Consider the following 14861-nt stretch of genomic DNA (forward strand, 5'->3'; position numbering starts at 1 on the left):
TCTTTGGAAATCTTCCCTTAGACGGTTAGGTTCAAAATATTCACGGTGTAGTCAGTACTGTGTTCGCTACCAACTTAGTAACACTGGCCATTACAAAGAAACCAAACTGTGGTCTAATCAAAAATCTTTTCATATAAGTTCCCTTTATGCTGTAATTATTAAGTAATCCACACATATCATAGAGCAGTAAAAGTCATTCTTATCAGAAGTCTCAGGATGAAAATTCTGCATATCCAAGCTCTTGAATGAAAAAGTAAACTGATATCACGGTAGCATTGTCTTGATAAAAATATCGCATCACATTTCGTCATTCTGACATCCTCCTTCCCTCTAATGCAATACACTCATGTTCTTTTTGTGTCAATGATGACTTACTCGGAAGTTTTAATCAAGTCTTCACTCGCGTCTCGCGTCTCGATTTCCTTTTCTCAAACAATATTTGGATAGGTATTGATCTTGTCAAAGCTTCGCCACAACGATTGTGGAATGGTGAGATACACACAACTTTTGATATAAGCAGTATAGTCCCTCCGTATTTCCTCAATATTTACACATGGGATAATTATTGATCTTGTGAAAGCTTCGCCACAACGATTTTGAATAGTGAGATACACACATCTTTTGATATAAGCAGTGTAGTCCCTCTGTATTTCTTCAAATCAAGTACCAATACTATATAATCTACTGTTTTGCATACAGTAAATAAGTGCAAGGATAGTGGATAAACTACTCTTCTTATGACATTAGATCAGCCATTATACTGGAAAGGTGTACAAAGAGTACCTTCAGTTGAAGTAATTTCTGAACTGGGCAAAGTTGCACCGCCCTTAGGGGGTTTCCACTTAATTAATTTCTAGGTATGATTGAATACATTATGTCACGAAATGGTATAGAAAAACTTTGGGGTATTCTGTGCACTATTGCATCATTAGTGAAAATGCTTAATGGCCATACCTATTGAACATCAACGAGAACTAACTTCTAGACTTTGCTCGGCGATCCTTACATATAGCTATGAAGACGTTTAGAACCCTCGGAGGAGATGACAAAATCTAGGATCTGCGATCTTATTCAACAATGTCTGGATGACGAAGTAAATATGCAACATTTACAAAAAATGAAACTGCATGAAAAAACGATTTCGAAGAAATCTCAAAATTAAGATGGTGAACTTTTCCGAACCGGCAAGCTCGGGCTGCAGTATATAGGGCAGATCGTTATCGTATTGGTATAATTCCAAAGGGGCTAGATCGAACAGGGAAATAGAAACTTCATTTGTAGACAATTAATTTAACGCTCCCGTTTTGTCACGCAGCTGGTCATGTTGTCTATGCAAAATTTGCACATCACTATACTCAACAGAAGGAAGCATTGAATGCAATTACGGTATCAGAGGATTACAAGATACTAACAACTCATGGAACTTAGAGAATACGTAGGAGAAAAGGATGTTTTGAGCGAAATTACAAGGGATATGTTTAACGAACATTGCTTAATGAAGTCCAGGAAATTTTCTGGGGGATAAACTCAACGTCAGACACATTCATTCCTAGATACTGTTAGACTAAGAAACGGTCTGAGCATGAACCCAATCGAATGTTTGTGTGTCAAAGAGGATATGCGAACTCCAGGACCCGCACTGCTACAATTAGCTCCAGCCGGATAAGGTTACTTATTTGTAGATAACGAGTGACTGCGAGAGAGGATTGTGAACGAGCCACATGATAGTTTAAAAGAGCCGATATGTAGTATTCAAGGTTTTCTGCTTTCTGCCAAGGGACTTAAAGTACAAATGTCAGATCGGAAGAAAACCTGAAATAGATGAATACAAACAAAAGCTTTAGAAAACCAATATATTATTGACAGTAGCTTAATTGTTGATTCAATCAGTTATGATTATTATTTTGTAATAACGTCCCCATCTTACAAATGTAACAAAATGGACATAAAGACGATCTTGATTTAACTTTAAATGAAGGTATAAGAAGAAGGTATAAAACATGAAGGTGGTTTATTTTTCTGTTTACATATTTTGGAATGCTTTGACACGAACCGTTTTGGTATTCGAAGAGAAAACGAAACCATAGCATAACACAATTAATTTAACGAGGAAACCAGTTCATTTAGATATTACATTCGGATACTATTGTATCATTCATTTGTACGTTTATTACAATTGTTTATTTTTTCATTGTTTATGTGTTAATATGTTCAACAGCAGATGATTGAATCCAAGTATTCTACCATCTGCTAAAATTTGTAACTATCGTTTAGTTTTCGACTCAACAACAAAGAAGTAAAGAACAATGTTTGGATATACCGTACATGCAATGACTCCATGTACATTTTTATCCAAGACAGTGTCGTAAGAATGACAGCTCTACAACACGTCGATCCCCGTTGGTTTCATCTTATTGCTTTATTTCTTATACGACGTAAAGATAATCAATGCTTACTGCTCAACACTTTGTTTCTTTTGCCACTTTACCAAGCTGCTTTCAGACAGAAGATCACGAAGCTTAAGAATTTTCTGCAACAGTTATATTACCCTTATGGTCGTAAGTTTCTAAACTATTCACATGCTGGTTATTGTCCTGAAATTCTAGTAGGAGATCCTTAGGTAAATAGGTACGTGAATTCCTTGTAGAACCAGGCCCGCTTATCTTGGCCTGTGAGACAAGTTCGGCCTATAAATTACTAAAACTAGCGGTGTAAAGCTCTAATTCGCAATACAAAGAAATTATAGAGGGCTGGTATAACAGGTGTAGAGCAGAGACATCATAGAAATTATCACTTGACAGATTTTTTTTTTTTTAAGTTTACATTGGGAGAGTTAAGTACACCTGAAAGACATAAAACTTCGTAGGCTCGCTCCCGCATATTGGGCCACAAGCCCTGAATTACCCCCCTCGAGAACTTGCTCGTCCCGGTGACCAAAGTAAGTAAATGAGACTACGATAAATTTTCCATTATCATGATTTAAACAAGCGTCTGTAAAATATTTCGAGGCGTCTTTTGCAACCTTGATCAAAATAACGCTACGTATCTCTTGCTCTAATATTTAGGCTATTGAACCTTAAAGTCTTTCTAGCTCACACGGTTCATCTTGCACTACAAACTGCCATACCGCACGCTCTTATTATGCTTATTGGAGGATTGAATTTTTCAATCTTATCAACGTTTTCTCACCGGTGAAGAAGTTTCTGGTATGCAACCACTCTGTAGCAGACTAGTGCATCAGCTGTATTAGCTTTTCGACACTTTTCATATCTGAAACGGAATAATCAACAAGATGAATTTCTGTGTTTTTATTTATTAAATTGAACACTACCTCATCTCGCTGCTGTGATACTTTGCGTGTCCTGTCCAACTACTCAAAGCTATCTTCTCAAGAGCAGAAAGCTACTGTACCAAATGTACCCGAATAATCGCAAGTAGTTGAGGCTTACGAAGTGTACTCATTTCTAACATTGAACAAGACTGTCATTTGGCATGGTATGTTTGGGAGCATATCTATCGCCGTTGACCAGAGCCACCAAGTAAATTCCTTTACAAAAATAGAAACACCAAATCGTCTGTAGAATTCTGCTTAGCTGTTCCTACATATAGCGTAATATGATGGCAAACTGCGTTCAGAATATTCATTACTAGGCCGTTAACATTGGGAAGAAGAAAGTCGAAACACACAGGTATGTGCTTAGATCTATTCTTCGGAATGTTTTCAGAAAAGATCGTATTACTAAGATATCGAAAGTTTCAGATATCATTTTCTAAGGGTAGATGTCGACATAGCTGTAGTTCTCTTATCAAAACGAATGCAAGCAGTTAGCATGCACTACAACGAACTAGGCATAGTATGTTGATAAGATGCGTAGTGAGCTTAGGATTTTTGAATTGCAACTCACACGCTGCAATAGACTAAAATCTGTTGAAACATTACTTTCATATGGCACAAGATTTAAGATTTATCTACTAAACTGCTGGCTGTGGCTTTCTGCAGAAATTATGGTATTACTAATTGTAGATATCAGAATGCATTTAAATGAAAAGATAATAACATTAAATATCGCGATCTGCCGTGATACTTGCATTAGAACGACTAGAATCTGTTTGCATTCAGTACAACAGACGTTAGCGAGTGGGTTGAAATGGGAAAAGTACGGCAGCACATATTGTCCTTAGGACTTGCAAAATCGAAATATCCGAGTTCAAACCCATTGAAGTGCGGATTAAGAAGTTTTTGGTTGAGAAGGAATGAATATCACGGTGAGATCATAAGGTATGGTTTTCATAAACTAGTAAAGAGAAAGCGCGTTAAAATGATAGACAAGTTGATGAGTCACTTGCGATAGGGCAGGTGTCCTAGAGGTTATGACCTGTCACTATGGCATGGCGCGTCCTGAGGTTGCGAATCGAGGAGAAGGCCTCTAGATATAGAGAGTAGCTACGTATATACTGAATAAGCAGTCGCGGACAGACGACTAGGAGTGGTCCTCCAGCTTGGGGGGTTTGGGTAAGGCTAACACCCTCATCGTGTTAAAAAAAAGGTACTGGTTCAGAAACAATTACAGAACCCTCGGAGTAGGACTGGTAACTTGCCACAACCTCAGGAAAAGAAAATGGACATGAGATTTGGAACATGGAATATTAGAATTCTTTATAGGGCAGGCGCGTAAAAACCATTAACGAGTGACTTAGAGAAATACAGGATGGATCTAGTTTTTGTAACGAAGTTAGGTGGGAACGAAATGGATTTGAGAATTCCGGAAATTTTACGTTCTTTTAAGGGGAAGGAAACAAAAATCACCAGTTAGGAACAATTTTTTTCGTTCACAGACGTATATTACCAGCAATTAAACAAGTGAATTTGATCCTGAAGACTTTCTTTTAAAACTCTCAAGGGACGGTGGTGTGATATTATTGTTTCAAATGCCTTTGCTCCATCTGAAGATAAGGGTGACGATATAAAAGACAGTTTTTACGAAGAAGTGGAACGGATATTTGACCAACTCCCGCGATACCATATGAAGCTATTATTAGGAGATTCCAATGCGAAGGTAGGACTAGAGGATATTTTCAAACCGATTATAGGGAACGAAAGTTTGCATAAGGAAAGTAATGACAATGGTATTAAAATCCTGAACTTGGCAACATCCAAAAACCTAATCGTGTAGCGTACAAAATTCCCACTTCGCAACGTTCATAAAAATACTTGGACATCACCAGACGGAAAAACACATAATCAAATTGTTCACGTTCTAGTAGATAGAAGAAAACAATCTAGTATAATTGACGTCCGGTCGTTTAGTTGTGCAGATTGTGACACTGATTATTACCTGTTAGTATAGATAATACGGGACAGATTATCGTTCAATAAAGATAATATTCAGTGTTCGAAAACGGATAGATTTAATTTAAAGAAATTAGATGAGAGCCCGGTAAGAGAGGAATACCAGATTGAAGTTTCGATTAGATTCTCGGTTTAAGAAGACTCGGAGTGCACTAGTGTTGAGGATACTTCTATTGAAATTAAAGATATCATTAAAAGTTCAGCAATAGAAAAATTGGGACATGACTTTTAAATGAAGGTATAAGGACAAGGTATAAAACATGAAGGTGTTTTATTGTTCTGTTTAAATATTTTGGAATCCTTTAACACGAGTGGCATGGTACTCGAAGAGAAAACTAAACCGTAGCAGAACACAAATAATTTAACGAGCAAAACCAATTCATTTAGATATTACATTCGGATACTACTGTATCATTCATTTGTACGTTTATTACAACTGTTTATAGTTTGATTGCTTATATGTTAATATGCTCAACAACAGATGATTGACTTTAAGTAATCTGCAATGTGCAAGGATACATACTATTATGTAACCTCCGTTTAGGTTTACGGCTCACCTACAAAGATGTTCTTAAGACTCTTAATATAGAACGATGTTTGGATATACCGTACATGCAAAGTCTCCTAGTACATTTTTATACAAGACAGGGTCGAATGAATGAAAGCTCTACTACACGTTGTTGACAGTTGGTTTCAACTTATTCCTCTAGGTGTTATACTACATAAGGATGATCAATGCTTACTGCTCAGCACCTTGATCCTTTGCCACTGTAACAAGCTGCTTTTCACAGAGAAGCCCACGAAGTTTAATAATATTCTGTAACATTTTATGATGGGTATTTATGATCATAAGCATGTAAAGGATTCAATGTAGGCTATTGGCATAAAACTCTAGTAGGAGATCCTTAGGTATAAGGTACGTGATGCGAAAAAAACGGTGAGCTCAAAAGGTACTGTATTGATAAACTAGAAAAGAGAAAGCGCTTTAAAATGATGGACAAGCTGATGGTCACTTGCTTATTGGCAGGCATCCCAGATCTGGTGACGTTTTTTCGTAATATGCATCTGCAACGTCAGAAATTACATCAAAATGAGTACATTTTGCAGAGATGACACTTGACTTCATTTTAATAGTATTCTAAATTGTCATAAAGAGATATTAATAAAGAATGAAATCGATCTTTAAGTGATGCATTGATTAAAGAAATAATTTTGAGGATGGACTAAAATGTCCGATTTTTAATTGTGGAAAGAGGTGTGCCATAATTCGAAGGTTATCTTTCGAAATGTCCGGTAATGGTAAACGGCTCATAAATTTCTTCTTACAATGCTGTGAAATTTAGAAGCTAGCAGTGAACATCGGCATGTATTATTTAATTCTATTGCCTTAAAACTGGTACAGGAACTCAACACCGAATCGGAGGCTGCAAAATCTCGTGTTTTGTACCTAGGTCTTAAAAACGTAGCAGTAGTGCTCTTAGAGCTACTTAACGCACATTATACTTTGGCGTACCATTTAAAAAACCGTGGATTTACTTCTCCCTTTCATAAGACAACATGATAACAGTAACATACCTTTGGCAACGTACAGCGGTCTGTTTTTGGTGGGCCCTTAGGATTAAAAACATTTGTGATTCCAAATTTAAAAAAAAGCATATTAAACATATTAACCATATTAAAAAAGCATTAAAAAAACAAGTATTAATTAATAAATTATAATAAAGCAATTGTTATACTCCCGTTTATATGCAAGTACAATACTATTTAAGAGTGCTTCCTGCTGAAGATATCTACTTAGTACCCATAACGCTGTCACCTTGTTTTTGATCGTCAGAATGATAGAAGCTCTTTAGTCCAAAGAGTTGTATTCTTACGGATCTATTTTTTAAACAAAATCACGCTTTGTTAACACTCGACGCTATCAAGTATACATTTAATTAGCGTCCTTGCAGCTCACCAGGGCTTACATACAGAGTTGTGAAGGATTCACTAGGTTCCGGTCAATCATTAATATTATTTTCCCGAATGTATCCCATAAAACATGCTATGGAACCTATTATATTGGAACTAACCACCGGAACAGCCTTACATTGGCCTGAAACCGGTGATCTGGTCGATGAGACAAATAAAGAATCGATTTTAAGTTCTTTTGAAATATTCTCTTAGACGGTTAGCTGGATAATATTTACGGTATAATGAGTCCTGTGTTCGCTACCAACTTAGTAACACTAGTCATTACAAAGGAACCAAGCAGTGGGATTTTCAAAAATCTTTTCATATAAGTTCACTGTATGCTTTGATTGGTAACAAAGTTCCAAACAATTCATAGAGCAGAAAAAGTCACTTATTTCAGAAGTCTCTTGATGAAAATTCTCCATATCCAAGTTTTTAATGACAAAGTAATATGATATCACTGTAGCATTGTCTTGATAAGATGTATTTCATTTCGTAATTCTGACATCCTCTTTCCTTCCAATTCTATACACTCATGTTCTTGCTGTGTCAATGCTGTCCTACTCGGAGGATTTAATCGTCTACATAAGTGCCAGAAAATAAAAAGTCAAGAAGCCCTCACAATTTGCAGAAAAGGTGTCTTCTTGAACGAGGTACCAAGTGATATTATTTTGGAGCAGTGCCTAATGAAGGCCACGAAATTTTCTGGGGGATTAACTCAACGTTAGACACAACGTTCGCAAGTTTAATCCTTCATTCCCATATACTGTTACGATAACGGAAGGTCTACAGGTTTTTACAGGGAAGCAGTTTGTCATTTGAGCGGCAAATTGAGCTAATGCCACCTTGTGAGCGGCACAGTGATAATATATCATTTCCGAATCATGTCAATTCGACTGCTGTGAATATTGCAGTCTCTGTTGTCTTGAGTTAGTTTTTGTTCACACGGTTTTGTTTGTACAACGGTTTGTTTTAGGTGGGCTGTTAAGATTGAATAAGGTTGTGATACCAAATGTAAAAAACATAAGTATTAATTTATCAATGATAATCAAGCAATTGCTGTACCTCCAGTTTATATGCAACTACAATACTATTTGAGAGGGTTCGTGCTGGAGAAATCTATCTAGCACCCATTACGCTCTCACCTTGTTCTTAATCGCTAGCCTGATAAAATCTGTTTAATCCAAAGGGCTGTGTTCTTACGGATATATTATTAAAAACCAAGTTTCCTTTGTGTTAATACTCGAGGTTGTCAAATATGCATTTATTTAGCGTCTTTGCTGTTTACTAGAGCTTACATTCAGAGTTGTGTAATATTCGTTTGGTTCCGTTCTTCTTTACTAATATTTTCCCGATTATATCCTGTAATCCTTGCTATGGAAGCAGAATTACTTTAGGACTGAGATGGGTAATCAGATCGTTAAGACAAAAAAGAATCGAAAGATCTTTTCAAATTTTCTCTTAGACGATTAGTTTAAAAATATTCACTGTGTTGTCAGTCCTGTGTTCGCTATCAGCTTAGTAACACTGTCATTACAACGCAACCAAACTCTGGGCTAATCAAATAATTTATCCATATTTGTCACTATATGCTTTGATTAGTAACAATGGCACACGTTAAATACAGCAATAAAAGTCATTCATTTCAGGAGTCTCTTGAAAAAATTCTCCATAACCAACTTCTTGAATGAAAGAGTAATCTGATATCACGGTAGCATTGTCTTGATAATAATATCGTACCACATTTCGTCATTCTGACATCCTCTTTCCCTCTAATGCTATACAGTCATGTTCTTGATGTATGAATGCTGTCTTACACGGAAGATTTAATCGTCTTCTATCGCTTCTCGTGTCTCGATTTCCTTTTCTCAAACAATCTTTGGATAGCTATTCATCTTGTGGAAGATTCGCCACAACGATTGTGGAAAGGTGAGAGACACAACTTTTGAATTAAGCAGTTAGTCCCTCTGTTTTTCCTCAATATTTACACATCAAGTACCAATATTATATAATCGACTCTTATGTATATAGTAAATAAGTGCAAGAAAAGTAGACAAGGACATTAGAACAGCCATTGTACTTTAAGGGTCTTCAAGTCGTACCTGCAGCTGAAAAAATATCTGAACCGTACCATGTTGTACTGCCCTTAGGAGGTTTCTAATGTAATTTCTAGTCACGATTGGATACATTATGTCAGGAAATGGTATTGAAGAACTTTGGGGTATCCTGTACAGTATGACAATTTAGTGAAAATTCTGAATGACCATGCCTACTCAAGATCGTTCATAACACTTCTAGATTTGTTCGTCGATATTTACATGTGGTTACGAAGACATTTACAGTCATCGGGGATGATGACAAAATGTAGAATCTGCGATCTTATTTAATAATGTCTGGATGAGGAAATCAATATGCAACAAATTACAAGAAATTGGAACTGCATGACATAAACGATGTTAGGGAATCTCAAAATTAAAACGGTGACCTTTCCCGAACCGGTAAACATTGGCTGCAGTATATACACAAAGTCATAATCGTATTGCTATTCATTCAAAAGGACCAGTTGAACAGGTGACTAAAAATTTCATTTGTAGGCAATTAAATAAATGCTCCCTTTATTTTCTCACGCAGCTAGTGATCTTTTCTATGCAACATTTGCACATCATTATACTCAACAAATAAAAGCATTGGTTTAAAAGCATACCAGCGTATCAGAGGATTAAAAAAATTAACAGCTCAAGGAAGCTTCACGCGAAAATCCAATTGATATAATTATCGAATAGTGCTAAATGAAGGCCAAGAATTTTTCTGGGGGATTAACTCAACGTTAGCAAAATTAAACCTTTATACCCAAATACTGTTATGATAACAGAAGTTCTACAGGATTTTTGTGGGAAACATTTTGTCATCTGAGCGGCACGTTGACGTAATGCCACCTTCCTTCTGTGATATCTCAATGCGCAAGAATGTAAATTCGACTCATGTGGAAATGGTAGAGTTTCTGTTGTCTTGTGTTTTAAAACCCACATATAGAAGGAAGAGCCCTACTACACGCAATGGTGTGAACTAAAAATGGCAAGTCAAATCTGCGTTAAGTTCGTTTATAAATTGTTAAGTGCAATTTTCACCCTTTATTTTTTTCGGCACTAAATTACTATTAGACACGGAATGTGCCGGAAGACAAAAAATAACTTTCGGGAAATATCTGCAACGATCGAATTTAATTCTGCTATTGAAGCCAGAAGAATACAATCACGGATCTTGGGAAAGTAGGAGATCAATAGTAGATGACTGCAAATGATGGAAACAGGTTTCGAAAGAGTAAAGGCAGTTGTATAAGTACAACAGTAATGGAATAATCTAGAAATGGGAAATCTGTACCTTTTGATCGTTCTGATTTAGATCTTTTAAGAATTTTTGTAGAAGACTTCATTAGCAGTTTCTGATTCTTTTAAGGCAAAACACAAGCAGAACTAAAAGTGAATGCTACGAAATCATTAAATTTAAATAAACTTCAGCATCATTAAGAGAGTGCTTTAACTTTTTTCATGACGCAACAGGGTTTGAGAAAACCTCAGCTATACTCAGGTGAGAATAGTTGGCAGTCTTCAAGATCCTTCAAAAAGAAAAAGAGTTGTGCATTTTAGACAAAATCTTCTACGAAGTATTTAGAAAGCTACAATATGGCTACTTTTCCTCGAACTAACACGTCAGCGGTGCAGCATTCAATTGTACAGTACCTCTAAGTCCAGGAGCGAAAATGTCTAAGCATGCACCCAATCGACTAGGATTGGTGTTGAAGGAAGTTACTCGAATTCCAGGACCCTCACAGCTATCATTATCTCGAGCCGGATAAGCTTACTTAACTGTGCATAAAATGTATTGGAAGATAGGATTGTGAATGAGCCAACTGGTAGTGTAAAGGAGCCGGTTGAGGTAATGAAGATTTTGAGCATTCTGCTAAGGGAGATCATGAAAAAATGGGAGATTGGTAGTCAATCCGTTTTAGGTGATGACGAACAACAGATGTAAGAAAGCAATATGTCATTGACAGCGTCTTAATTGTTGATCCAATTAGTTATGATTATTATTTTCTAACAACGTCACCAACTTATAGACCTAACAAAATGGACATGAAGACGATCTCGATGTAATTTTAAATGAAGGTATAAAGACGAGGTATAAAACATGAAGGTGGTTTATTGTTCTGCTTACTTATTTTGGAATACTTTAACACCAGCGGCTTTGGTACGTGATAAGAAAACAAAACTGTCGCAGGACAAATCTATTTAACCCTTATCCGGGCGAGCTATTTTTGTAACGTAGACGGCAACTTGCGCTTTACCATCTCTATTAGCATTACGAACTCGATATATTCATGACTTTAACTTCAACTAAAGATAGAAGAATTCAGAATTTTCTGACATCGTAATATTTATTAAGCTACAGGTCCTGAGAGCCCCGGTTGCCCGGATAAGGAATAAACGAGTCGAACCAATTCATATAGGTATCATATTCGCGTACTAAAGTATCATTCAATTGCATTTTACTACAATGGTTTATTGTTTGATTGTTTATATGTTCAGATGTATTACAGCAGTTGTTTGACTCTAAGTATTCCTCCATCTGCAAGGACACAATATTTTGTAACTACCGTTAACCTTTCGAGTCTTCTACAGGGATGTAAAATTTAACAATCTTAATAAAGAACGATGTCTGGACATTCCGTACATGCAAAGACTTCATGTACATTTTTTATTTATTCTCTTATTTGCAGTTTGCCAAGACTAATACACATGGTGGACTAGTTTGCTACAAGGTAGAGTTAATTACTGTATCAGAGCCTAGCACCTCCTAGATTAAGTAATCTCATCCGAGGGTTCAAAATTTCTTCATTGCCATATGTAAGGTTGCCGAGCAAAGTCTAGAACTAAGATCTCATTGATGTTCATTAAGTAGGGCCATTCAACACTTTCACTAATGTTGTCATAGTACACAGAATACCCCAAAGTTCTTCTATACCATATCGTGAGATAATGTATGCAATCGTGCCTAGAAATTACTTGAACGGAAACCTTTTAATAGCGGTACAACTTCAGTCAGTTCAAAATTTTTTCTTTAGCTGAAAGTACGAATTGAAAACCTTTCCAGCAAAATGGCTGATCTAATGTCATAACACATGTGCTTTGTCCACTTTTCTTGCACTTATTTACTGTATGCAAAAGAGTAGATTATATAGTATTGGTACTTGATTTTGAAATATTGAAGAAATACAGAGGGACTACACTGCTTATATCAAAAGATGTGTGTATCTCACTATTCACAATCGTTGTGGCGAAGCTTTCACAAGATGAATAGATACCCAAAGGTTGTTTGAGAAAAGGAAATTGAAACGCGACACGCGAGTGAAGACTTGATTAAATTTTCCGAGTAAGAGAGAATTCACACAAAGAACATGAGTGTATAGCAATAGAGGGAAAGAGGATCTGAGAATGATCAAATGTAATACGATATTCTTATCAAGAGACTTCTGATATGAATGAATTTTACTGCTCTATGATATGTGTGGCTTAGTTACAAATCAAAGCATAAAATGAGCTTATGAAAAGATTATTTGATTAGCCAACAGTATGATATCTTTGTGATGACATGTGTTACTAAGTTGGTAGCGAACACAGGACTGAATATACCATGAATATTTTCAACCTAACCTTACAAGAGATCTCAACAGAATTTAAAATAGATCTTTTATTTGTCTCATCGATCAGACCACCGGTCTCAGGCCCAAAGTAAGGTTGCTTTGGTATTAGAATATTATGGGTTTTATAGCAAGGTTTACAAAATACAATCGGGAAAATAATATTAATGATAGACCGGATCCTAGTGAATCCTACAGAACTTTGTATGTAAGACCTAGTGAACAGAAAGACGCTAAATAAATTAATACTTGATAGCCTCGAGTGTTACTCAAAATAGACTTAGTTTGAACTATATATCCGTATGAACACACCTCTTTGCATTAAACAGAATCTATCGGGCTAACGATTAAGAACAAGGTGATAGCGTTATGGGTGCTAAGTAGATTTCTTCAGCAGGAAACACTCTCAAATTGTATTGAAGTTGCATATAAATGGGAACTATAGTAATTGCTTGATTTTCATTGAAAAATCGAGTCCATCCTCAAAATTAATTTATAAATCAGCGCATCACCAAGGGACTAATATAATCCCTTATTAACATCTCGTTTGAGACAATGTAGGATACTATTACAATGAAGTCAAGTCACATCTCTGCTAATGTTCTCACTTTAAGGCGATTTCTGAGGTTGCAAATGAATATTACAAAGAGCTTCACCATCTCTAGAATGCCTGCACTATTGCAAGTGACCCATTAACTTGCCCATCATTTTAGCGCGCTTTCTTTTTACTAGTTTATGAAGAGATTACCTTATGATAACACAGTGATATTAATTCTTTCTCAGTTAAAAACTTTTTGATTCAAACTCGAATATTTCAAACTTGCAAGTCCTAAGGAAAATATGAGCTGCCGTACTTTTCCCATTTCAACCCACCCGCTCTCGTCGGTTGTACTGAATGCAAACTGATTCCACGCGTTCTAATGAACGTATCATGGCGGATCTCGGCTTTTACTGTATTATCTATATATCTAAATGCATGCTGATATCTACAATTAGTAATACCATTATTACAGCAGAAAGCGACAGACGGCAGCCATCTTTTGCGATATGAAAGCAATGTTTCAAAAGATTTTAGTGTATTACAGCGAGTGAGTTCGATTGGAAAATTCTAATCTCACTACGCTTCTTATCAAATATTACTATGTCTGGTTGGTTGTATTGCTTCCTAACTGCTTGCATTCGTTTTGATTGAGAATAGCACGTATTTCGACATCTCGTTTTAGTAAAATGTTTCTGAATGTTTCGATATCTTTGTAATACGATGTTTTCTGAAAACAGTCCTAGGTATAGATCCAAGCACACACCTGTGTGTTTTGACTTTCTTCTTGCCAATGTTAACGGCTCTGCTAGGGAATGTACTGAAGGCAGTTTGCCTTGATATTACGCTATATGCGGCGATCACCTAAGCAGAAATCTACAGATGATTTTGTGCATCTATTTTTGTAAAGGAATTTAGTTGATGATATAAGATGGCTCTGGTCAATGACCATGGATATGCTCGCAAACATACCATGCCAGATGACAGTCTGGTTCAGTGTTCGAGATGAGTACATTTTGTAAGCCTCAACCGCTGGCGATTAATTGAGTACATTTTGTGAGGAATCTTTCTGCTCTTGAGAAGATACCTTTGAGTCGGTGGACATGACACGAAAGCTCTATTCACGTCAGCGAGATGAGGTAGTGTTTAATTTATTAAGAATACATAAATTCTTTTTGATGATCTATCTCTTTCAGATATGAAAGGTGTTGAAAAGCTGATACAGATCGTGCACTAGTCTTCTACAAAGTGTCAGCATGCCAGAAATTTACTCACAACTTAGAAAACGATGAGAAGATTGAGAAATTCAAATCCTCCAATAA

The sequence above is a fragment of the Thermobia domestica genome, chromosome 13 (genome assembly GCF_964235325.1).
Source record: "Thermobia domestica chromosome 13, izTheDome1.hap1.1, whole genome shotgun sequence".
In the NCBI taxonomy this organism is placed as follows: domain Eukaryota; kingdom Metazoa; phylum Arthropoda; class Insecta; order Zygentoma; family Lepismatidae; genus Thermobia; species Thermobia domestica.